Source organism: Plectropomus leopardus, chromosome 23 (genome assembly GCF_026936395.1).
Source record: "Plectropomus leopardus strain MGB_pleo_1.0 chromosome 23, ASM2693639v1, whole genome shotgun sequence".
NCBI classification, from domain to species: Eukaryota; Metazoa; Chordata; class Actinopteri; order Perciformes; family Serranidae; genus Plectropomus; species Plectropomus leopardus.
In genome coordinates, this window is record NC_142198.1 from 12173052 (window position 1) to 12199593 (window position 26542).

The window sequence follows — 26542 nt, forward strand, 5'->3', positions numbered from 1 at the left end:
AGGAAAATACAGCTGTGTGTCTGTAGCTCTATCTAAAATATTAGACTTTATAATTTAGAAAAATGATACATTGTAACCATATTCTACCATGTTCTAACTGTATGTCAGAGTGTGGGTTGGTAAATTCTTATTTACTGACAAAGTACATAAACATTTTTCTATGAAAAATATTAATATAGGAAAGAAATGTTTATATATAGAATAAGTGCGTAAGTCAATCAGGTGGGTTATGTCCTCTATCCTTTTGGGAACACATTAAATAAAAAAGCAGATCCTTTGTAAATGTCCTATACATTTTATACAGTAGCAGTTCTGGCAGACTCCTTTATGTGAGTGATGACGGAAATTAGTATCTAACTAAATCTGCAATAAGCTCCTGTATTAGGATAAAGCTCCCATAGGACAAATGATGTGCCTGCATTAAATTAAGTGAGCCTTCTGATGCCATCATATCACCCAGAGCATCTGTGTCTGTGTTTCCATAATTATGCATGTCCCACTAAGAGAGCTTTAAAGGCAATCTATGCCACTGCTTATTTAGTATTCCTGCGCAAATACTGTCAATTAAGTGCTGTTCCCAACAGGCCACCTAGACTGAAAGTGGATTGATTAAATTGTACATTCAAATGCATTTTTTGATTGTTTGATGCGCTGGCAATGACATTAAAGGCTTATTTAGTCCTTTGACATCTCTGCTGGCAGATGGATGCCTTTTAGAGTTTAGGAAGAAAAAAATGCAATGTTTGTTTATTTTCAGTTAAATGCTGTCTGGAGGTCGACCAGTTTTTAAAGGCCATAATAATACCAATAGTTTGGATCAGAAAGAGATGGCATTCAGCCGACCAATAGTGTAACATGGTGTCAGTCAGTAAGTCAGTCATACAATCATGGTTTTTAGTGTCTATAGGACTGCCCCTACTATTGCAATCCAACCAAAAAAATCATGTATACCAGAAAGAACAAACCTTCCCTCTTCAAGGGATGTGATGTATGTCTCCATGGAAATGACGGAGGATGGTTAAATAGGCCTAACCGATTAATCATCCACCTCTCAACTGTCTTCTTAGCACCATATTTGGAGCAGATCAAATATGGCACTTCCTTTCTATACAGACATAAACTCTAATGCCAAATACCTTTACAGTATATTGTGCAACATCATATAGTAATAATTTTAAAAACAATATCCTTTGGCTTTATGCTCAAGTGTGGAAGCTGCAGTGATGCTAGAAATGAAATAATGCTGGAAACCTCCTTTCAGTTACCATCTTTTGAAAATACTGATGTTTTCACTGATGGCAGTTTTCCTCTATTACTGTGCGGTCAGATGCGTCTACAGCTATAAACAAATGGTTTCTGTGCTCAAACTGTATCTGTATATGTTGGATACTCATGCCAGAATGGCTTTGTTTTACAAACAAAACACAAGAATTGAAGCTTTTAGTCAGTGAACATTTTCAAAGTTTTACTCTTTTTCTTGGGCAAGTTTCAACTGAAGGTGTCCGTCATCCAGTATCACATAATAAATAATTCATCGCTGTGGTGTTCTGGGTAATTTGTCTGTGAGTTCACGGTGGCACCACGCAGACATTAAAGGCAAGCATCCAGCTATAATAAGTACAACTTCATTGGATTCTAATTTGTCATTCCTCCACCAAATGCGGCCATTAGAGGAAATGGATAGCTATTTAATTGTCTTGCTGTGGCTATACTTCAGCGCTTTCAATGACAGTAGTGTCTAAAGCCTTGTTGAATTACCTCCTCTGTTTTATTTTGATTTGACATCCACATTAAATTCTTCACCTTTTGGTACCTGTCTTTCTTGGCTGATATCTCTCCCCCTCTTCCTGTTTTTCTCTCCCAGGATTATGCAAAGGTATGAATCACGTGTGGGGATTACCGCTCTCCTTTGGGGACACTTCTCTTTGGCCAGCTCAAAGGATTTAAGGTGAGCCGGGCCATGTGCATATACCGACAGACACGTGTGTTGATAGTCAGTGGGATGATTATCAGAGAGGGAGATGGTTTACCTTATTTTGTAGGCAGCACTCCACACAGTTTATAGCTGTTTCCTTGGGTGTCAGGTGATCTTTAAGCAATTTGTTTTATATTTATTTAGTCATACAGCTAATGCGCCATTTATATGCAATATCATGTCTTTGTGGTGTCTGCTCGGTACAGTGAATGTAATCATAAGCCAGCATGCTTTTAATTATTAAAACTCCATATTCTTTATTAGCTTTGTAATTTTGGTTCATACCCCGGCACTCTCTTACACATGAAGCCAATAAACAGTTCATCAAACTGACCAATCCGGAAAAGGAAACGGCGTTTAGCAGCATGATTAATGGGGTCAATATGCTGCTAAGGGGGGATACTAAAACATGTCATTTTAATCATGGTGATGCTTGTGGGAGAGTTGAGGACCATTTTCGAGCATATTGCTGCACTGCTTAAAAAAAAAAAAAATCCTCAAGAAATGTGGTTCTTCCCATGTAAGGATGCCAGGGACGGAAGACGGTTGAGCTGTAAGCTCAAAAGGACGAATGTCTGTCATTTCACATAGCTGTTCCCTCCAGAGAGTCGAGGCATAATGGCAGAGAGCGTTTTATTCTGGAAACAGCATACCATCAGTGCCAGAGCTTGTGAACTTTGCATTTTTCATAGGCTGTCTTGTTTTGTCAGCGAGTCTAGGGATGAAGCTTGGGTTATGTGTCTTTTGAGTGTGTTGACATGAGTTTTTGCATACAGCACTGATTAGGCAGGTCCATGGCTAATATAACAGCATTGGAAAAATGTTTTTGTTCACAGGCCGCCTGGCAGACATGGCAGTCCAAGCACCAATGTATTTGTCACAAGTAATTAATTTTTTCTCCCATAAAAACGCCCACTGGGATGATGGAAAAGGTGGGTTCATTAACCTTCCTCACCCAAGCTTCCTGTGGCACTTTACAATGTATTGGCTGCTGGTTCGTCCAATCGCCCGTAGCAGAAAATGTGCAGGAATGAAACACTTTCCTTCCAAGATGGCTGTTTTGCTCGGGGAATAAAAAGGATTTGCTTGGCGGCTCAGACCAAATTTTTTAGACGCTTTTATGGCACTTTAACACTCTCTACTTATTCCCATGCCCAAGACACATCAGAAGACATGTTGGAACCCCCCTCCACTCTCGATTTTCCTCATCCCTCCACAGATTCTCTCTGTCCCCTCCCCTCCGTCTCACTCGCCTTTGCCTTTCCTCCCTAGTGCTTGGGTTGGATTTTGACTCACTTTTTTCACAGTTTATTTCAAATTGACATTTCATGGATTTTAATCTCCAGGGGGGAACAATGGGTACATTCCATCACACAGAGTGATATGAAAAGCCCCAGACCTTGTGAATAGGAAGTGAGAGACAGAATAAAATAAATAAATGAGTATCTCCGAGTGACCCAGAATACTGATGACAGGAAATACAGTTGTGGGCAACTTCGCATTTCAACTTAAACAAGTTCTCCTCTTTCTGTGACTCTCCCTTCGTCCGCTTTATTGTCAGTCAAGGCACTTACAACTTGCTTACTCGAATGTGCTAAAATATTCACAGATATGATCCACAGGTTGAATGAAGCTTGTTAAAAGGAAAAGGAGGAGCACCTGCTTGCGTGTGCGTGCCCTCCCATAGTGCAGGCATGTAGATCATTGTTTGAGGAGCATCTTGACAGCTAGACTTAATCTGAAGAGAAGGAAATTGACTTGTTTATACACTCGGAGCAAATGGATTGATGGGCTGCAACCAGTCTAAGTTGCCTGTGGGCAGTGCAAGATGCTCAGATTGTATCCTTGTAATGGTCTCATTTAGCTGCAAGCCTGTAGTTTATGTTTGTTTATTCATTCCAGTATATTCCCTCAATGTTTTGGTACTTTTTTGAATAGTGATGTGAGGGAATATCCTACTAGCTTGCTAATCAGCTCCAGCCACGAAGAGAAGTGTCCGGGAAACAATAAATTGTGAATGGTTGTAGACTTTTCTTTGATGAGAAGCTTGACGTGTACGGATTTGTAAGGCCACTTTTTTTGCGTGAGCAATTAATTCCACAAAGAAAAAAATAATATTTGACTTGTTGTTTGTAAACCCAAGGCAGCATCAGAGATTATTTTGTGTAATACACATATTTTTTTCCTGAAGGACAGAGTAAAGAACTAGACAGCTGGTTTCATCTATAACTAATGAACTGCTATGACTGCTATTTTAGTTCTGTGTGGCTGGTGGATTTATATTGTTTTTATCCTGTCGTAACTCTGATTCTATTCTCATTTTACTTATGTCCTGATAGTATTAATATTGTAATCATCTGTGATGAGTGCTAAATAAATTATCACTACTTGTGTTTAAAGTTAAAAAATGAAAATACTGAAAGTCAGTGGCGTAAGAAATATTCAGTTTTAACATAGGTAAAATTAGCAATGCTGTGGTGTGCAAAAAAAAAAGTCAATTACAAGGGCAACAGTATAAGATTTTCACAGTAAGATAACTGTCTTAGAAAATATCTCGGTTTAACAGTTTCATGGCATTACAGAATTTATTATCAGCCAGAATGACTTTAAAAAAATGAAAACAGAGGGATTAGTTTTGGATGAACAAATATTTCATCGCTATAAGTAAGACTTTAAACCATTTTTTAGTGGAGGTATATGTAAAAACTCTTCCTTTTGAAATGATCTAATATAAAGGTGAGACTCACTGTCCAGTTGCATTCTCCACCCAATATTGTAGATAAGCAAATGCGCATGGTATAATAATTCTTATCACGGTATACCTTAAAACTTGTATATTGCTGCAACTCACATTACAAGGAAAAGCTATGTTTTCTAATTCATACTTAGTAAATGCATAAAGGATCAAAAGTAAAAGGACTTGTTACACAAACATTTGCGATACATTCATCAGAATTAGATTCAGATTTGTAGCTTTAGAGCTGTAGCTATTTTTTACTTTATATATTTTTGGGCAGTTTAACATGTAACAATACCTCTTATTTTGTAAACCGATTATTTTGTTTGTGAAGTCTCGCTGAGAAACTAGTAACCGTAGTTGTCAAATGAAGGTAGTGGAGTAAAAAGTACAATACTTCCCTCTCAAATAGTATAATATGAAGTAGTATAAAGTAGCATGAAATGAAAATTTCAAACAATATCCAAGTACCTTAAGTTTTTACCTAAATTGCTTAAATTTAACTTTAATAAATGTACTTAAGTACTGTTCACCGCTGCTGAGATCCGACCAATTCTTGATAGATTTCATACCATTCTTACAGTCAGAGCAGATGGGAACTAGTGTATAAGCAATGGCTAGCTCATAAAGCATTGGTAAAAATTAGAGCTTAAGGTGCAGGGCTTTTTGACACGCTAGTTGGATTGTTGCCTAATTAAACAACAAAATCTTCTTTTCTTAACAGACAAAGCCAACTATGTTTTGGCTTTAAAAGGGACTTGTTATGCTTTTCTGTCATTTCTGTCACAAAAACATCAGGCTTTGAATCATTCTGAATACTCTGTTTCCAACTTGAAACTGTATTTTCAAGCTCATGGCACATTTTTCTATATGGTTATCTGCTGCAGGCACTCTACCTAAAGAGACAGATGCTAAAACTATGCAGTGAATATAGGTGATCAAACACAGACAGTATCAGGAAAATAAAGTGTTTTTTAACCGTCAATTCAAACATGTAGATAAAACCAAAATACAAGTATTCACCTGAAAATGAGTATAAGTATAAGTCCCTTTTAATAAGTTGGAGAATATATTCATATATTTAATATCAGTTTTGTCACCCAACAGTACCTCATATAAAATTCAGCCTGAGCTGATAAATTTCAGAAAATATCCAAGTTCTTTATTGCCCGCAGAGCTACCTGTGGCTATAATTGCCATTTTACTTTATGAGACGCAACATGCCATAAATTATCCTTCGTTGTTTGACCTTTTATTTGTCACACAGGAACTGAGACTTTTTGTGTGATTATATTTTGTATAGACATGCATGTGTGAATGGCATACAGCCGGAGGTTAACGAGACCTAAGGCATTGCATCCTCCTAAATTTGAGTATAAGAATATTAACAGACATCTCATTTGATTTTTAACCGAATGCATTTGGGAGCTGGATTTCATTTATATAATTAAGTCAGTGTGTGGCAGAGCTCTTGTAATAGATTGCTTGGCCACCTCCGAAGCTGCAGTTCTTGCAGTAATGTAACCGCTGGCTTTAGAGCTTCATGCTTAATTCGTTCTTGATTTGTTTCATCTATGGAAATGACAGACAAGCTCTGTGTGAATGCATAATGGTGAGAGAGGGGACATCATACTTCTGGTGCTATAGTCTATAGACGCCCTAATTTAAATCCACTATCTCAGTTTATTTAATTTCATTGATTAAATTGGTATAAATTTAATGATTTTTCCAAACAGTACGCTATGAATTTCTTATGACAGTGTTGCCAGACTGCATCACTTTATATATCTTTATTTAACTAGGTATTAACACTATGAAATTCCAGTAAATTTGCACATCCCTACGCAGAAGCCTTTCTAACAATGCTGCACCTGATGGCACAATAACTGAAGCAGATGGGTTGATCTTGGCTCTCGGACTTGGAAGACATTATTTGATGGTGGTGTATTAAGTCTCAGTGCGTTCCCTGCGGCTCAGGCTTGGCTCCGCTAACAGACATTCATCTTCACAGTCATCACTCACATCATTCACATCATCCCAGCACCCCAAAACCCCAAGGGTGTTGAGGGATACTCGCAGGGAAATTGTGGAGTCTCCATGAGTGGCACTGTTATCAGAGCCCAGTAATGGATTACTTCAATGGTCAGCCTGTCACTGTCAATGTTTGCCCTGACATTTCATGTAAAGTTCCTTTCCCTTGGTGAAATATCATATTGAGGCAGCCAGGCAGTGGTTGTTTTGCCAAATTGGTTGTCACTGTGTTGGCGGTATAATTCTCCCCTTCTTCTGCCTGTCAGACCTTGTATCTTGCCAGCTTGGCTGCAGGGGCCTCTGGTTTTTGCACTTGCTAATGCTGAAAGGATAATAGTGTAGGCAAACAGAAAATTGTAATTGGAAACCATGTTTGGCTAAACAGTTAACTGAGATTGATAATTGGTGTAAAGATGAAAATATGTTTTAGTGCATGTTCAATGGTTAGACATGGAGCTTTTTTTTTTTTTTTAGTGATTCTTGCAGATTAGACATCTGCACAGGTTGAAGATAGATGAAGCTGTGCAGGGAATTATGTGAGGTCACAAAACTCAATAAACCAATAACAGAGTTGTCCTGATATAACACAAACGAGTGAGATGTCAGTCAAGCCTGAACTTTGTGTTGTGATATGCCACCTGTAGTGATATATATAAAAAAAAAAACACCTGTGTTGGTCTTCCATGTTTGTGTAGGGCAGTGATACTCAGTTTACAGCTCTTGTGCTAAATCTGATCCTTGATAGGGTGCCAGGCAGCCCCCAGCCATTTTCAAATTCACTCTAAAAATGAAGTGAATTACTCTGGGAATTGTTTTTGTACATTTAGTCTACATAAGGTGCCAGAGTGCATAAAACAGCATCAAAATAGAGCTTTTCTATCAAAAAAAGTGTCAGCTGAGGATCCCCCACACCCCTGAACAGAGGTCCTAGCTAAACCCCTCATGTCCTAAATCCTAGAAACAACCAAAAGTTCTATGAAGGCCTTCAAATCCTAACAATGTCCTAAAATCCTAGAAACATCCTAAAATATAGACATTGCTAAAATTCTAGAAATGTCCTAAATGCTGGAAATGCCCTAAAATCCTTGAAAAATACTAAAATCCTTGAAATGTCCTAAATTGCAAGAAGCATCCAAAAGTCAGGGAAACGTCCTAAAACCCCAGAAAAGTGCTAAAGTCTTGACAATGTCCCGAATCCCAGAAACATGCATGGGGCTGCTGCGACTGGCCACTGGCCTTCTATCATTTTGCAAAAGTGACCCCCAAGCAAAGCAAGTATTCTTTACTTGGCTTGAACAATACAGTAAGCATGCTTCTACTGTCTGCTTGTTTGCAGAGCAATTCATATATTTTGATTATAGTTACTTAACATGCCACTTTAGAGATTGTACTCTTTGAGCCAACCGTGTTTTCACCTTTTTTGAAATTCTCCTCATGGACAGCATCATCTCCGAGAAAGCTATTGTGCTGTTCGTGGAACAGAAAATCACCACAGGCAGAATGAGTTTGACATTGGTCCATGGTACAGGCAATGGAGGATGACATATCCAATATCGAGAGAGTGGCAGGGCTAAATATTTTTGTCAGGCCAGCGGCTTTACTGTGAAGAGATGTGGATGAAGGGTTCATTTAGGTCTGGATTTGAGCACAACATTGTGGAAAGTCAAACTCTAGGTAAATGTGTCTCTTTGGTCTGCCCTTGTTGGAGGCAATCACAGGGCACATTAGGGCAAATATGGAGGTTGTTATCGTCTCCAAAATACACTAAAAAGATGAAGAGGCAGCAGCGAAGTCAGTTGTTGATAATGCATACTGGAAAACATTGTATCTCTATATAACTTTTGCTGGGAAGGAATAGGGTTATTATAACTGATTATTATAACTTTTGTGATCTATTATAACTTTTGTGAACATTGGATTATTAGTCATAATCCAATGTTCACAAAAAAATTAACTACTTGATGGTAGGGCAGAGACTCTGCATTATGAAGGGGATAAAACATTTTGAAAGACTGCAAAACCTACTGCAGGCTCATGTTCGTATGCTATATTTGTGCATGGATTTGTGACGATGATTTAAGGCTGGCATCTGATCCCGACCTGTGCCCCTTCCTGTCCAGGAATATCCTGAAGAAAATGAGAAGAAAATAAGAAAAACAGGCAGTAGACAGGGTCTCCACAGATAAACAAACCACTACACGCTTCTATTGGGTCATATTTGATGACCGACAGGTATTATTTTGGAATTGTTTTTGCAAAAATTCTACATGGTGAACTTTTAATTTTTCTGTGTATAATTAAAAGCAATATATAAGTGCAATATATTATCATCATAATGATTACTGTGATGAGTATTATTTATCTTTTATTTACAACAATACCCAAAGGTAGGCTATCATTTGCAGTGGATACAGGGATTATCTAAACAAACTATTGTTGCTACCATGCTACATTCAGTTTAATGTACGTTGTCTTTGTCTTAAACTGACTACAGTGACTTTATTTTGCAGCAACAATGGTTTGAAATACAGCGTGTCTAAATCTGGCTTTCAAACTGTAACATAGGATGACCAGGCAATTGAATCCACAGCGAATATTACCATCGTCAAATTATCATGAGAAAAAATATCCACGTTGCTATTTTTCCATATGCTGCTTTTTCCCCAAAAAACTAGGATAGACAAGACAGATTCCAGGCTTCATCGATTAAGTGTTCATATCCTGTGGGAGTTGGGACAGCATCATAACTCACTGTTGGAAACCCTTGTGTATACCAAGGCCTTACTGCCAGAGCAGATGTATTATCAGGCAGGGATTCCTGAAGACACACAGACTTGGGCATCATTTTTAGCACACTGCATTTATATATGATTTGGCACTCTGGCTCTACCTGATTTTTTTTTTGGAAAGTGTCTTGATCATTAAGTGCAAAGATGTGCAGTTCAGCCTGTGATCTTTATATAGCTCTATGTCTTGATCAGCATCTGTCCACTACTGCTGTTATAGTTCAACCAAGGCTTGTAATGTGGTGGTTTTAGCCAGCTCATGCTGCCTGCTCTTACACTGAGCCGCAAGTCAACTTCCTGCTGGGATAACAGCCTAGAGAGAATGTCACAGTGGAGGAAATAACCTGGGCAAATCGATGGACTGTTTTTTGAAATGCCAATCAGACTTTGAACAGAGAGCAATTTGGATCAGCCAGAGCCGTCTGCACTCGAAGGTGTGAATCCAAGGTCAAACCTTTTAGAAATCCATTGTCACACGGTGCCTTACAGTTTGAAAGATAAAAAATATGTCAAGAAAGAAGCCTTGTGAGAGTGTCTAATGGAAGATAATGATAGATTGTGTTGACCTTTCCTTTATACTTTATGGTAGTTTACCAACCTGTCACAGATTATTTTATAGCTTTGCATGAGGTATACAATTACCTACATGAATAGAGTGATGCTGTTCTGTGAAAATCTGATCATGGAGTGCAAACAAAAGTTGTTTTTTTTCTTAAAGGAATTAGCGAAAAACCCCTCTCCTAGATGGTGTAATGCTTTATGTCTTCATTTACTGGTGCAGTACAGAGCTGTGGTGCATTGCAGATGTACCATATATTTACATGACACGGAATGACTTATCTTTACCTCATTAGTACACTGCTTGAAAATAGTGTACTGTGTAAAATGCCATGCATGCAGATGCTGCTCTGAACAGTGTGCTCCAGTGATGGTCTTTATTAAGAGACAGATGCAGCCTGTGCAAATGTCCTACAGCCAGTTTATCCACCTTTTATCGACTCTTTTCCCTCATGCAGTGAGGTGAATCAGAGCAACCTCTTGTTCTCAAATACAGCATGAAAAGATTCAAGTCAATTTCCTTTATTCCCAGCTAGAGCTCAAGGCTGTAACATCACACAGAGATCAATTTGTAACATCTGTGTTGGTGTTACTCTGGCTATGTTGTGTAAAGGATAGGTTGAGCATGGTGAATGGCTGCATTTTGTGATGAGTTAACAGCTTATTTGAATTCCAGCTCTCTTGAAAGGCACCTCGAGTCCTTTATAAGACTTTGAACCTGAACAAATCTTGGTTCACACATTGGAGAAATAGCAGTTTTTGGCATTCATACATAGGACTGCTGTATGGAAATGTTCCATGTCTATCCAGGATAAATAGATAGATTCAGCTTTTCTGCTCACCTCAACTACAGCACTGCAAAAAATGAAAAACAAAATAAATATTCTTTCTTTTTGAAACTTGAATTGCAGTTGTATGACAGGTTCTCCCTAAAGGTTGTATAGGCACTGCTCGGAGGAAGCTTGTACCCACTTGAGCTCCCTCATAAAATGTCAAAAATTACATAACATTTATGTGATTTCAGATAACATTCTGCTGAAACTCTGAGGGTGCCTTAGACAAATGGCCAAGACATCAAAATTTTCAATGTAAGCAGTCATTTAATGACTGTTTTACAAACATGCTAGACCTGTTGTAATGCACTTTCATCCTATGAGCTCTTAGCTTGACTTTAAGTTTATACTTTGGGGAGACTTAGCTGACAATCAAATGGCTGGGATTTGTTTGTTTGTAGCCAGCATGTAGGGTGCGATTTTCCAAGGGAGAAAGGTGGGGATTATTATCTCCCAGAGATTTATGAGGAAATGAATCTCTCGTAAACCTTACAAAAATAAGGATGGTATCGCTGTAACAGTCTAACCGACAAAAAGGCTTGAAAATGAAATGTTTTTTAAATCGCTTGGCTCTGAACAGAAATTGAATTTTTAACACCTTTGTTGTGCTTCTTTGTCTGCCACATAGTGAAGTTCATGCCGGGGCACGGAATGAAAATAATGTTTTAAAAAAACACATTTTTCATCTCGATCACTGAATTCCTCCTTTTGATAGTCTTAATCATATGACCTTTATCAAGGCTAAACTTAATAGCGCAAGCAACCTCCAGAAGAATCAAACCACAACAACAACTTGAGCTGCTGTGCCCTGTGTGGAAAGAAAACACTGGATATTATCTTCTTATATGCTTGCTTCTTGCTACATCCTGATATTGGTTCAATCACAATGTTCATGTTTCTTAAGTTGTCTGTGAATCACATTTAATTTCCTTTGAATTATTTTTAAAGGAAACAACTAACCCAGAAAATGATAGTTTGCATATTAATTACCCATACCTTGTTAGCATTTAATCAAAAATCAATCAAAACTGACGTTCAGAGCTGCTAACCGATGTGCCCATGATGATGGTTATTTAGTTTTTTTGAAAATTCTGTTCATCCTCTCCCCATCAGGATTGCCACCTCGCACGCATGTGGCATGAGTCTCACCCTTTTGGGCTCTGTCTCGCGCTCTAATGACACAGAGGAAAATCTCACGCCAAAACATTGCAACAGCAAAAGTGTTGAAGTGTTGTCATTTAATGCAGAATGACTTTGACTCTATAATACAGCTAAGTGTTTGACAACCGAGTCATATGTGCTTCCATGGCGTTTCATTATCGCGGATCAAACAGCTGATGGTCTGACAGCAGCGCAGTGAGACAGACAAACAGACAGAGCGGAGCTTCTCCTCACAGCACCAAAGTTTCTGAATGAACAAGCAGAACAAGCAGTCTGTGTAACCAGCTCATACAAACAAAATGAAAAAAAAAACTGGCTCTTGAGACTACCTCATGTAATAGCTGCAGACATTATCTGTATTTTTTCTCCTGCTGCCACCACATCTTTTCAACATGTTTTATTTTATACGACAGCAATTAAAATAAAACATGTGACCACTTAAGGGTTAATTGATTTGTTTAATGGAGAGCACCATCCTCTGTGCCTCACTCCTGAAAAGCATAACATCTGATTTGACGGTTGTGCTAATTGGCATTAATACATGTCCATTTGTGTCTGAGCTGGTGGAGTGCTTACTCCGGGAACATGGCCTGCCATTAGCACTCTGCCATTTTCTTTGACATGGAACCATAAACAGTGGGCATGGCGCACTACTCACCAAATTAAAACACTAATTCACCTTGAAGGCTTTACAGTATGATAAATAATGCCAATTTCAAAGTTGTGTACACTGTAGAAAAATAAACCCCCTGCTAGATTTTGCCTTTAAAATGATTCAGATTCAGATTCTGTATCAACAACATCCTATAAAGTCGAGTAATTTTTCTGTTGAATAAAGGGAAAGTCTAAATGTATTTTTGTGTCAATAATCAGACTATCCATTTTTCTCCCCTCAACATGGTGTCCCATTTTCCAAGCCCAGAACTCCTATTTTTATCAGTTTTTGGTAACATAATTAGATATTGAACAAAGGCACCTACACAATAGATGAAAATAAACTGGAAGAAAAAGAAAGATAGAAACTACAAACGAGTCGATTGGTGATGTGTCCCTATCCAATAGAAGCCTGAAATTCCATTACCTGCTTCTATTCCTCAGTGTGCACCCTTGATATTTGCAATATAGGAGAGCTTTTGGTTTTGTCTCTTAGCAGGCAACATGTCTTTCCTCATTGACTTTCCGTGACAGCTGACAGTATGTCAAAGACTGCTTTCTATTATCCAGGTGAGGTTTATTTGAACAAAACACTGGTTGATCTCTTTGAGACACCAGATATAACAATCACTCAGGCCCATTCTTTGTCGAAGCTTCAGATATGTGGCCATTCACTGCAAATAATTACTTCCCCAGACCAAGACTGCCTTTATGTGCCAATGTGAGGTGGAACATTTTTGACAGTTTTCTCTGTTCAGGCATGCTTCAGTGCATACCTAACAGCATCGGTACTCTTAATAAGGATCTGGAGCACAAAACGTCCAGTGACCTCATCCTCCTTTCAAATTTATATGATCCTTTGAAAACACTTGAAAACACAAAGTTCTTTTATCTCTACTAGTCACAATGAATTCCAGTCACATTACAGAGCAACCTGGATCACAAAAATAAGTGTTTGCTTCGCAGGGCTCTGAACTAACTAATTTAATGGTAGTACTGGTGCTGCCAACTTTCTTAGTTGGTCCCACCAGCACATTATTTGATCACACTCTTTTTGTTGTTAACATTAGTTAAATCATTTTTTTAAATATCCAATAGCTGAAAAAAGAAATTAATTGAAAAAATGGGCTGCTTTGGCTTTGATCCAGCTGCATCTTTATGTCTGCAGTCAGTCACCAATGTGTAGCTTCGCTGAGTGACCCACTCCTCAGCACTATCTGATCGGTTACATGTCACAAAAAATGTATATCAACACTGAAGGCTGCTGTGCCATAGAAAGGTCACGAGACTGTAGCTGCTGTTTCAGTGAGCAAGAGGGTTTGTGTGCCAAACATAATGCAGCAGATATTACTGAAGTTGTGATAAACTTCATGTTTTGCAAAACATGAATATGTAACATTTGTACCTTATTGTGTAGTGGACATGTTGAAACATTTAGCTTGGTTATGGTTAGGAAAGATGATGCTGTGCTGTAAAATACCTGGTTTTGGTGCCACAATCGCAGCTTGAAATGCAGTGATGTATTGCCAAAATAACAACCAGTTTTATGTTTGATGATCTTGAATGGTGGGCTGCAGTTGACTGAAGCTTTGCAGCTGTCTTCCCTTCACCTCCAGATGACAAAGCCAGCTGTTACACATGAAATCAGGTCTATGTCGGGGTGCCCAGCATCTGGTGGAGCGGGCACCTCATCTACAGAGGTTGTGTCCTTGTTGCAATGGCTGCAGGTTAAAGTTCAACTATCCTTTGCTGCATGTCATCCCCTCTCTTTCCCCCTTTCACACTTAAGCTGCTCTGTCAAGTAAAGGCTTAAAGGCAAAAAGAATCAATAAAAAACAACAAAAAAAAAGAAATCAGACCTACGTCACTTTCTAAACATCTATATGGTATGTGTGAAACGTACCAATGCAGTATTTCTGTTGTTAACATAAATGTACAGTGCCAACATTTTATTCTGGCAACTGGGCTGTGCAGAGGAATCATCGACAACAAGCCTGCCTCTAATTGCTTGAATTGGCAGTAATCAATGAGCAGTCAGTTGTTGTTTTATTTTGCCTTGTAAAGAAGTAAATTGCAAGGACTCTACAATTTTGGCAAAGTGACTGGAGGTAGACATACAGAGGGTGGACATAACTGGAACATTCAGCACAAAATAATGCAATCCAATACAACAGCCCTGCAATAAATGCTACCCCTGTGAAGCTTATAATGTATAGAGGAGTGTGTCTGGGAGGTGCTGAATCACCTCGGTGTGCGTCTTTCTTGAGGCTTTGTGTTGTGGATAGGAGGTTGATGATGAATGTAGACTTCTTCTGCTTTGAAAAATCAAGTGAATTCAAGAACACAGTGCAGTGTGAGAACCTTGGATTGCAGCTTCAACAATGCATAGATTTAAATTGTTAAAGGTGACTATGTCACGCCCCCCCCCAGCTTTAGGCACTGTACTGTTTGCTATGTACTTTGAAACATATAATGCAATACAAGACTTAGTTGATACTTGAAGATGCTGATAACAGGATATATGTTCTGTTTTTACAACTTCTGTGGAGCAGAAGGAATTATTTCAGAGGCTGATGAATGGGATATCAACATGCTAGACATTGCTGTCAAAATGATTGTCTCCTGCAGCAGAGCCAGAATTGTCTGGGCCCCAACTCAAACTGGCCACTAAAAGATTTAACAGTTTGCTGAGTTGTTGATTTGATCTGTTAGAGATGTGCATATTCCCGGCAATAATGTGTTTGCCATTGTTAACTAAAGAACCTCAGTGTTGAAATACTGATGGTACCTCGCAGTTGTTGATTATAAAGTCTAGCAGTTTCATTGCAGTTGCTAGTCAGTTGCTTTTTACGATGTAAAAACTGGACATTTTGAACTTTACACAATTAATTTTTTGTTTCTTTGTTTCAGTCATTGCTGTCTCTATTATCTGTCAAATTTTCAACATTTTAGAAGAAATGTCAAATTAGCAATTTTGAAAACAACACTAATTTATGCAATGGTATGTCAATATAGGTTTTTTTTGGACTGTGATAAAGTCACTTTTTTTATATAAAATTTTGGATTGAGTGTTGTAGATCTTGGTATTCTGATCTGTTCATCCCCTTGCAGCTAGTTCAGAATGCTGCAACCAGGCTTTCAAAAATTTGAGCATTTATTAATCACCTCTAAAGCAATTCAAGTCTCTATTGCTGTTTTTTTTCTGTATAGCCGTATGACTTCAGATCAGCAGATAAACCCCATCTGTTTGTTCAAAAAGTGAAGTCAAAGAAAGGCTAATCATTCCCAGTATGGTCTTAACGCTGAGCTGCTAAACAACTCGAGTTGCTGAGCTGCTAAACAACTCGAGTTGAAATATAAATGAGACTCTTTCTTTAAAAAACATTTTTACAAACTTTCTTTATCTCTTAGGTATTTTTTGTGTCATTAATCTATTTCTTTTCCCACTTTTTCCAAATCCAAATATACTACATGGTTGAAGGCATGTAAAAATCTACTTTTAACCAACAAAACACTCACTTTGCCAGTGCAGTCATTGTCCTTGATCATGCTGAGGAAAATTTAGGGCTGAGGTTGCTTGATTTGACCAGATTGGAAAATGTTTTTCATATATTCACTTACTAATTTGCTTATTTATTATTGAAAAAAATAAAAGGCCACTCTGCAGCTGCTCTTGAGCAGATTGAGTTTTAAACTTATTTACTGTAAAAGATTTCCAGGGCCATCCATCAGTCTAGATGATGCTAAAATCATGACTCTCCCAGATAATGGCTTGAGGAATGGTCAAGCTGAGCCCAAAAATGGAGAGGAAATTATTGTGTGTGGCCAGTTTTACAGGCTTTAGATTTCACCTGCTGGTATCATACAAGGCATATTAAAGAAGGCTGTATATGATTAGCATTTTCAAAAGAGAGCCTTGGAAAGAGAAACACACAATGTAGGCACGTGCTTCTTTCTGTTACGCCTCAGTGAAACACTGTATGGACAGATAAGCCTCAAGGTTAGGGTTAAGGTTCAAGGATGAGTGTACTAAAGTAAATTGAATTGAACAGTTTACAGTGTCATTATCAATGCAGTCATCACATAATCTTTCTTGGTGTGTCTTCTCTGAGGAACTTAAAAAAATGATAATCTATCAGCACATGTAACGTAAATATACAGTTGCATGTGTATCTTAATGCAAATCACCCAAATAGTTAATTTGTCTGCTTAAAACAACATTTTGCACATGAGATACTAACTGTACATCTAGAAATGTTAAAACATTTTTCTACAAACACTGATTCTTTTACACTACGACAAACCAGACTCAATATTGAATCAGTTTTTCAAAACACAAGCATGTTGCCTGTTCAAGAGGAACATATAAACAAATAACAACAACTTTCAAAATACTTACAGTAAATGGCATTACAAAAAACTGCATTCCTTCAGGGCTTTCAGGGCGACCAGCATCTAATGGACAGTATGTAATCCATTGCTTTATTGTAAATTTACTTTTCTTAAACTGCAAACCCCTCTGCATTTTTGTCAAATGTGTGCATTTTTGGCTACATGTTATCTAAAAGATAATGATTTATTCATTATAGAATGTACAGAAGAAAAAAAAACCCTATGCGACAGAATTTCTGCAGTAAAACCTTTATTAGCAACATGAAATCCCTAGGTTTCAAATGTGTAAAAATAAAATGGACAAATACAGCAAAAAAAGGCACAGAAGGGACAAATAACACAAAAATGCACAGTTCTTTTCAAATCTATTCAATCTCCTCTGTGTTCTTCTGTATCCACATTGAACAAAATCAGTCTGAAAAGCCTCTTTTTACTCTACTGTATTTGTCGAAGTTATTGGAGGAACATCAGCACCTATTTTAAACAAATTAAATCTGCTTTTTGTCAATGTTTCAATGTTCTGTTCATTCAACAACACTTACCAGCTGTTTCAGTCGAGATTTTGAGCTGCTGCTGTTCTAGCTTTAGAAGCTTTACATTAATTTTAATGTTTTCAACATCAGGTTTAATTTCTAGCATGCAGCATGCAAGCATTTATAAATAAGACAAAGATCCATAAGTTTGATATTGGGTTAGATTCTATGCACTTTAGCAATGTGTTAATTAGACTGCATGCTCTTTGAAAACAACATGAAGTGTGTTAATGTTATGATCCAAAACAGAATGACTTTATACTAATTGTGTTTAAAGTTTTGAAAATATGGCCACAGATTGGACAAACGCATGGTAGCGATTGTGAAAAGCACAGTATTATTAGCATTCTGGAGAGTGATGTTCGGGTGATTGGAGAGTTTAGCAACCACATGCTGTATTTATTTCTGTGAAAATGAGAGCTAAATATGCCCTGTCAAATGTTCTTACTCTCTCTATCAAGCCCAATGGTAGATGGCTTTTCATTTGAGTTTAAATAGAAATTGAAATATTTTGCTTTATTTATTGTGGTCCATCTTGTTGCTGTTTATTTAAAGGTAGCTTTTGAAACTGAAAATTAGTTATTTACAGATAACAGACATGCAGTGCCACAGTGAAGCATAGTTCATCTTTCCATGAGGGGATACAGATAAAAAAGCTGAAATTCTCATTAGTGCTGCTTTTATCTTTGTTGCAAATGTTGGACTGTCTTTTCTCTGTTTTGAAAATAAGACTGTAAAAAGCATGATGTGATACATTTTGGTTATATATTTTTTTGAGTTAAAGTTTGGAACAGTATCGGAGATTATGGCACCAGTACCCCTTTCTAAAAGTGTTCTTCATCAAACAGGTCAAAGTGAGCTCCCATATAATTACAAGTCCATACTGGATAATGCGTTATATGTTTTTCAAGGATAACTGATTTACAAATTATCCAGTATGGATAATTTGTAAATCCGTTATCCTTGAAAAACATACAACACATTAATATTTAACCAAAGGCAAGTTACTGAGCATTTTATGTAACTCAGGGCAATGAAAAGAAACTGTAACTGCACTAATCAATGTGAAATGTATGCTCAATCATACAGCACTGCTTCTTGCCAATGCCAAGGCATCAAGGCCATCTGTGTAACAAATGTCAATATCATCCAACCCAGCTACTGATAACACGCTCAAATTTAGTCAGAATTGCATCCAGGATATCCCAAAAGACTTGTTAACAACCTTTCAGTCGGATGAAAATCTTCACCAATACAAGTGAGTGCCCCAGCTAGCGAGGCTGATGGAGCAGCACCAACCACTGCAGCTAGTACCATTGCTGACTTTGGCCCCATCAATATGCTGGCAAATAGCTGGGTTGGCACAGTTGCTTCTGTGGGTTCTGTATGCCAGTGTGGCAGCAGGTGTCGCACCTGGCTGTGGTCTGGCTGACTATTAGCCCATTTTTCATGGGCTGTCCACATGCACAAAGGAGAAAAATCATATTTTTTACCTCTCCAATTTGGTAAGGGCCAGTTTCCCAAACTCTGCATTATGTGTTGCTGAGAACACCCACTGTTGGCCCAGGGAGGTTGTTGGCAACTGTGTGCTACCTCCTATACACGTGCAGTCATGGCTGATTATTTTCAGTTGTCAGCAGGTAGCTGTAGCTGAACAGCTAAATATTTTAACCATAGCCACACAGATCCTGTTCCCATTTGTTTAGATGGCCAAATGAAGTGACAGGAGAAACTGCAGTGTCAAGGACATGATCCCTCACTGGCTTCCCAGCAAAGACATTAGAAATTGACGGTATGCAATTGATGCTACTGTACAAGGAAGTTGCAGTGGTCATTCCCCTTTAAATTCTAGGCACACAACAGTGAGAATCTACTGTCATACTCTACAGGGTTACCAAGGTCTTGACAAACCTGGAAAATATGTGTTTCGATGATCTGAATGCAAGTGGATGGCCAAGACACATTGCTGCTCACACCTGTGTCTATCATATGTCTCCAGCTGACGCCTTGTGTTCAGATTTCATTACTGCCTTTGTCAGTAACGCTCTAAGGTCAAAGGGCCCAGCATACAGTTATAACATCAACACTCTTGCTAGCATGGTCGCTCATCACGCTCAGTACAACTGGAGAGTCAGCACAATCATCACATCTCCTTCAATAGGGCAACGTTTCATGTGAGCCAATGGGAGAATTATAGAATGTTGGCTCGTTGTCACCAAAAAAACAAACAAACAAAGAACACCACATCCTGTATTTATGAGATAGTCCTTGTCAGGAAGACATCAGGACTCATAAGCGTTTCAACTGCAAAATATGTGTGATCAAATTGGTTCAAGACCAACTCTGCAAGTGGTTTGAGAGACCGGGACACAATGCGTCCTGGTAGTTGTTTAGACTTGTATTTAGCACTTTCCACTTGTGGTCAAACCACCTAAAATGCATGTTCGTACCAGGCTCATAAAGGCAGTATAACGTTAACGTCAACCTTTTACAACCTACGCACGCTACTGGAGTATAGTTTTAAGTTCTTGTGACTTTGATCGGACCGACAAACCCTGCTTTGATATGAGTCCTTCCCTATGTGACATGTTGACACTTTTTGTCAGTTTTTACTGAAAATTTTGACTGCCATTTAAATGTCGGAAACAGTTACATTTTCAGTCTGAAATCATCTGTTCATGTTCCAAATTCACAGTTGTTTAACAGTATAATCATCACTCACAGGTCCACTTACTAGCTTTTTAGCATCTCACAGTAACTTCTATGCTCAAAATTCAATGGCCTATTGTAGTGTATAAGTGCAACAACTCTTGCAAATATCCCATTGGGGAGCATTCGTAAAATGCACTGTTACTCTGATCTACTGCATGCCCTGCCACCCTCAGTAAACTAGGCCATTGCTGTTCTCAAAGTTGATGCAAAATGAAGTAAACCAGCGAGCCGTGATGAATGGATAATCTTGACACAGAGCTGTCTGAGACGCAATGTGTGGAAGCATTTGGGATTTGTCACCACAGAGGGAAATTGTAAGGCTCTTTGCTGACTTTTGGAATGCAACTTTTTTACAGTAACGTTACCACAGCAAATCTGAAATCACTTGTCAAATAAGGCAGCGGGGATTGAACAGAACAACACTAATTCTTTCTTTAGATATTAACTTCCACAGATCACTGACCATTGGATATGTCATGCAGATTATTTTCAAATTAAATGGCCTATTCCAAGGTTTTTTTTTGTTTCCTTCTCGTTATAGCAGCTCTATCTTTTCATGGCGGCTACCTGTTGTGGTGATTTGGGCTGCAGAGAAGTGACGTCAGTGCATATTTTTGTTCGGTGTAGCTGGATGCAGTACTCCTGGGGCATGAAAGCTTTCTCAGGTGGTCACAAGTCCTTTTTATTTTTGCTAATCTCATATCAAAAAGAAACTGACCAAATGTAACTTTTGAATCTTATAGAGTTGGCTTAGAAGTAATGGAACAGTTCTTCTGCTTGAAGCTAATAGCCTTGTGAGTCCAAATTTCAAGGTGTTGTTTTTCTAACACCATGCTCTCACTGCACACCATGCACTGGTAATGTCAAAATAGACAACATAAGTAAAAAAAAAAAAAAAAAAGAAAAAAAGAACAAGTCCTCTGCCTCTGCACAGTCTGTGTGGGCTGCGCTGGCTGAAGTCAAAACAAACACAATTGTACCCATGGCCGGCAGTCAGAAGGAGGCAACAGCATCTGTCGAGGAAGGCTGTTATTTGTTTTCCTCAACTTTTCTGGTTTTCTGTTCCCCAGGACAACTCTCCACCTGCTCCGAGGAAGACATAACACAGAATCGAAAGCCAACATGCCAGCTGTGGCACTATAGGGCTGCTGAATGTTTATCCCTGCCCAGTGTCCATCAGTTGTCCGGCCTGTCCGGATGAAGATAGTTAACAAGCACCTGTGTGTTTACCCCTTACCTCATCAACAGGAAGACAGAAATTGTAGAAAGTGAGGGCAGAAGGAAACCAGCAAGCTATCTAGCAGAGTCAGTGGTGTTTGATATGGTTTGCTCACAGTAAGCAGCAAGATATTGACTATCCTTGCTTGGTTATTCATGTGTGATCATTTTTCCTTATTTTGTTTTTTGAAATTGATTGAAATGCAAACACTCGGGGGTCTAACCAAGTAATAGTGCCAGCTTGAACTTTGATGCACATAAATAAGTCAGTCTGTGAACTTGAGATCCCCTGAGCAGGCAATAAAATCAGCAAGGATTGCAAAGAAGCTTGTTACTCCTTTCCGCTAGCCTGTGTGGTAAGGAATATTTCTACTCACTGTAGAGCACAGCAAACATTAGTGCTCTGTAATGATTTAAATGGTGAGATGGTGATGAGGGTGTTAAAGTTGGAGCACCAGTGGGTGGCTTGTAGCTGTGTGATTAAAGAAAGTATAGTATAAAGTAGAATAAGCTGGTTTGAGACTACTTTTCTCCCTGCTTTATTGTACTAATCTCACTTTTTTAAATGGATAGAGAGTTGGATTCAATGCCCCTGCTGATTTTACCATGCATATAGTCTGCAGGAACTCTTGATCTTGTTTCATGTGTGCAGGCTGTAAAATATCAAGTGTCTATCTGCTTCTTCCTTTAGAATAAGAAATCGCTCACCACAGATAATGTGCTAATGTTGAGCTAGTCAGACGGAAACTATAGATCTAAGAATTTGCCATTCTGAATGTTCATAGCTACTTTTCTTTACAGCTTCTTAGTTTGTGGCTCTTTGCTCATTTCCTCTTGCCAGGTTCAGGTTGTGTTCCCATTATCATTCGTCCCTTAAAGTATGCAAGAAACAAATTACAAGGCAGCGCTGTTTCAAATGCCCACCTTGTTTTTCATTAGTATGGCCAGACTAATACAGGGTTTACTGACCTGGGAACAGCAGGTGTACTCCACTGCGCTGGCACCTTCGAGCGGCAGCACTTCATTAGTCGAAGCAATTACTTTTGGGCAGTTGAGGTTTCACCTGGGTTCCATGAGTGTGCGTGTGTGTAACTAATTGAGAGTATGGACCGACACCTTGTGAATAAGTCACAGTAACCCTTCAGTGATTGTGAGGGACAGAAAAGTTTTCTCTGGAAGTTCGTCAGAGCATGGCGAGAGTTTGACCACAGAAATGCACATGCTTTTTGGGGTCTTTATTAGAACATTTCACTTTCATTTTAAGATCTGGCTGGTGTTAGTGAATCTCATTCAGTATTTCAAAATTGTCAGAACTTAAATTGGTATTTCAAAATGTATCTAGTTGCATATCTTCTTGAATAGAACTCTGTTATGAAACCAGCACATTGTTGACAAAGATAAATTGGCTTATTCATTTGAGATAACATTTTGATTGCAGAACACATTTACTTTTTAGCACTGATCCATAACTGCAAGGTGAACTGGTTGGTTAACATTTACATGCTATTGAATAATATTGGCCAATTAGCTGTAATATTATTCAAAGTATGCAGACATTCTTGTGAGTCACAAGATTGCTGATTTGATTTGTCCATCTTGGATTGTCATTTTGTAACTTTTTCGAGTAAGAGACTCTGACATACATCCACTCCTGAGACCAAAAATAAATGCAGAGGCTAATGCACTTAGCCATGCTACAACTGATGCTGACTTAGCAGATATAGGCAAGCACACATGAGAGAAGACCCAAAGAATACTCTGTGAATTTATTATTTTTTAAAAGTAAAAAAAAAACCCCAAACTATTCAGTATAAGTCATTGAGTCATTTGAGCTAAGGGATCCTCGGCCTAAAAAACGAAGAGGAAGAATTGTTTGTCATTCATTAAGGTTTGTTAGCTATGACTTTTAAATTATCATTAATATTAATATTGATAATAAATAATAATTAGGGGGGTGTGAGGAGTATCTTACCCATGGTACCAAATGTGTTAGGAACAGCTGATTCCAAAGTTTTTCAGTGACATTAAGATTTACACTCGAATGAACACAGACATATCATCTAGTGTGAGGCTTCCCTGTTTATTCCCAGTCTAAACACTCATCTCATCTACATAATTATGTCCTCCCTGTGCAGCTTTGGTATTATTCTTTATCACCTAGCATAATAAACTCTTAGCCCCCTTGTTACCAAATTATATAGTTGCTATAAAACCCTACAGTTGCACTTAGCTGCCCCCCCCCCCATGTGACACATTCAGTTGATCATCAACATCATCAACATTTTCAGCTCAGCCCTGTGTCACAGTGACTAAATACACTTTCTGTGATTCCATCTGGTCTCTGACCTCTTTAACTGACACTTCACTCATTTAAAAAAAGGATTAGTTTTAGGTCTAATTAGCTCATGAATAATTTGTGTTAATTCAACAGGTGACTAAATTTCAAAGTTTAATGCGAGAGACCCTTCGAGACAAACTTACACAGCTTGTGAATGCAAAAACAAGGCTAGCCAAATGTAGGGCAAAGCTCCTGTTCACCCCCTTCGCCTCATCAGGTGACTCAGACAAGACTACAAGGAGCAGACATATGTGTTCTGCTACAGGGCTAAGCTTAAGGGAACATGCTGTGCAATGTACACCACCTGTGTGCTTCCTGGCTCTGATATTACCGTGGCTACAGTCACTACGACAGGCTCAGCAGAGGTCATTTGCATAGTTTATGACTCTAGGTAAAAGAGGATAGCGCCATGAGAGGTATGCAGGGAGTGTGTGTGAGAGGGAGAGGTAGAGAGAGAAGGGGGGGGGAGATGGTAAAAGTGTGGCTTTTCGCGTGACTCATAAAGGCCGGCAGTTAAAACTGGTCAAATCCATCTTAAGGCCCTAAGATGTGCTGATGGGTGAAAACCAAACAGCTCGGAGGTAGGTTGTTTTTGACAGTTTGTTTGCTCCAACAGGACACGTTTTGTAGCCAAGCTTCCTGTGATGCTGCCTCTCTTCTGTAGCTGTTGTTGTTATTGGAGCTTGCTCTGCACTCCCGAGGCTAGCTCGGGCTCAGGCCTGGGTGTCTGTACACTTGTCTCTGTTTTCCTCTGCTTGTCTTGTCTGTAGTGGATCAAATAGAGTGCCGTGAGAACTGCTTATCTTATTTGAAAGCATTTAATAAACTGGTCTCCAGGCCGGCTGCTTTTAAAATGAAAATAAAGAAGCTGAGAAGGAAATAAAGGATTTCAATGGATACCTTTGTGTTCCACAATAGCAGGAGAAAATTAAGCTTTCAGTTGTGAGAGTCATAGCTGACTACAGATCAGGAATTTAAACAAGCTCATGTCCTTATGGCTTGTTTGCTGAGTCAGAAGGGGACTAACGTTGAACTTTAGCCCATGCTGAGCAACATTACTCCAATGCTAATGATTTACACTGAACCTAGACTGCTGAAATGAGTAGTAAAGAGCTAGAGCCACATATGGTGTACTTTTGTACTGTATACTGTATATGTAAAATCATTTCTTCTTGAATGACATGTCTTAATGATTCATTAAGTGCCAACGTTTATCCTATAATTTTTTTTATTTATCATTTGCATTTGTTTCTAATGAATGAGTAATTAGCTGTTAAAAGTGATTGACAGGTTGCCCCAGGAAGCACAGTTACCAGAGCTTATAGATATTACTTCTCTAAAACTAATTATGTGTAATGACCGACTTAATATCAGTGATGTCATGTTGACAGACTCCAATATCACAGCTTGACGTCTCTGTGATTAAAATGAGTCTTTAATGCAAAAATGTTGTATTAGTGACAGAAGTAGATACACTTATTTTTAACTTAATAGCCTATATTTTGTCAGTACTTATTCTAGACACTATTTACACTACTTGAATTTTACCACAGCTATGGTTTGATGGTTTGTGCTGCAATATGTGGCGTATTTATCATGGCCACTTATTATGTGCTTTCACTCACACACAAGGACAAAAACAATTAATTTTGTTAAAAGGCTCTTAAAAGAAATCTTTAAGCATGTGATATATAAACCAGCTGTTACAAACCCACCCAATTAGTCTACTCATTTAAGGGTCTGTGTTAAAGATATATCTAATAAGCAGGTAATTAAAGACTTTTGATGAAAGGCGGCACGCTTGCTTTTCACTCATGCTCAAAACAACCCCAGATGAATAGAGATCCTTCACTGAGTGATTTATTTGTTATTTTTGAAACAAACATGCTAACAAACTAGTGTCATGGAGTCTCACATCAGTGTGCAGCGACATAATGTTGTCTCATTGACCTTTCAAGCATGGCATAATATATTGAGCCTAAACAATTAAACAGTAATTACAGTATAGGACTATGTCACTATAGCAAGTAAATGAAAAGATGCGTAATATTTTTTTTATTTTCACGGTGCATAACACTAGTACTGCTTTTAATGAGCATTTGTTTATATGTTAATGTTGACACTGATGAGGTTCAGATCTGCATTTTAAAAAACATGTTTATGTAAAATAAATTAAAAAAGAACGAAAAAAACATTTTGGCATTAAAATTGTTTTACTGTGCCCCCAGCCTTAAACAATACTTAAGTAAGGCGCAGTTTAGAATATTTAATAAATCATAATTCAATTATTCAATAAATCATCACAGTCTTTAATCATTATAATCTCTCCCATTCAAAAGTTCACTGTAATAATTAAGGTCTGGAGAGACTTGTAATTTAGTCAGGTCATTAGATCATTAGTGATATCTTCAGTAATATTGTAAAAGCATATTGGACGTGTTGCCATTTCAAAAGACACCAATGCACACTGTAGATGCTCACCACTTTTGTAGGTTACAGTATAAGGTGGGTGGGTGGAGCCCACGTTGTAAAGCAATGTATGTGTATTAAGTAGTGTTAATGGACTCAGGTCCAAATCCTGATATTTTAGTGCCAAGTTTTTAAATTCTACATA

At 38.3% G+C, this 26542-nt stretch overlaps 1 protein-coding gene across 2 annotated transcripts in view; it reads left to right on the top strand.

Annotated features, from left to right (window-relative positions):
- Positions 1-26542, top strand: part of LOC121961901 (phospholipid-transporting ATPase ABCA1) — a 222396-nt gene that overhangs the window by 14245 nt on the left and 181609 nt on the right. Inside the window, exon 3 of one of the 2 annotated variants that reach the window (XM_088073211.1) lies at positions 1865-1948. The gene's annotated coding sequence lies outside the window, so the exon portion shown is untranslated. Of the gene's footprint in view, positions 1-1864; positions 1949-23888; positions 24510-26542 lie in introns of those variants that run through there. The other variant, XM_088073212.1, reaches the window with a different exon arrangement.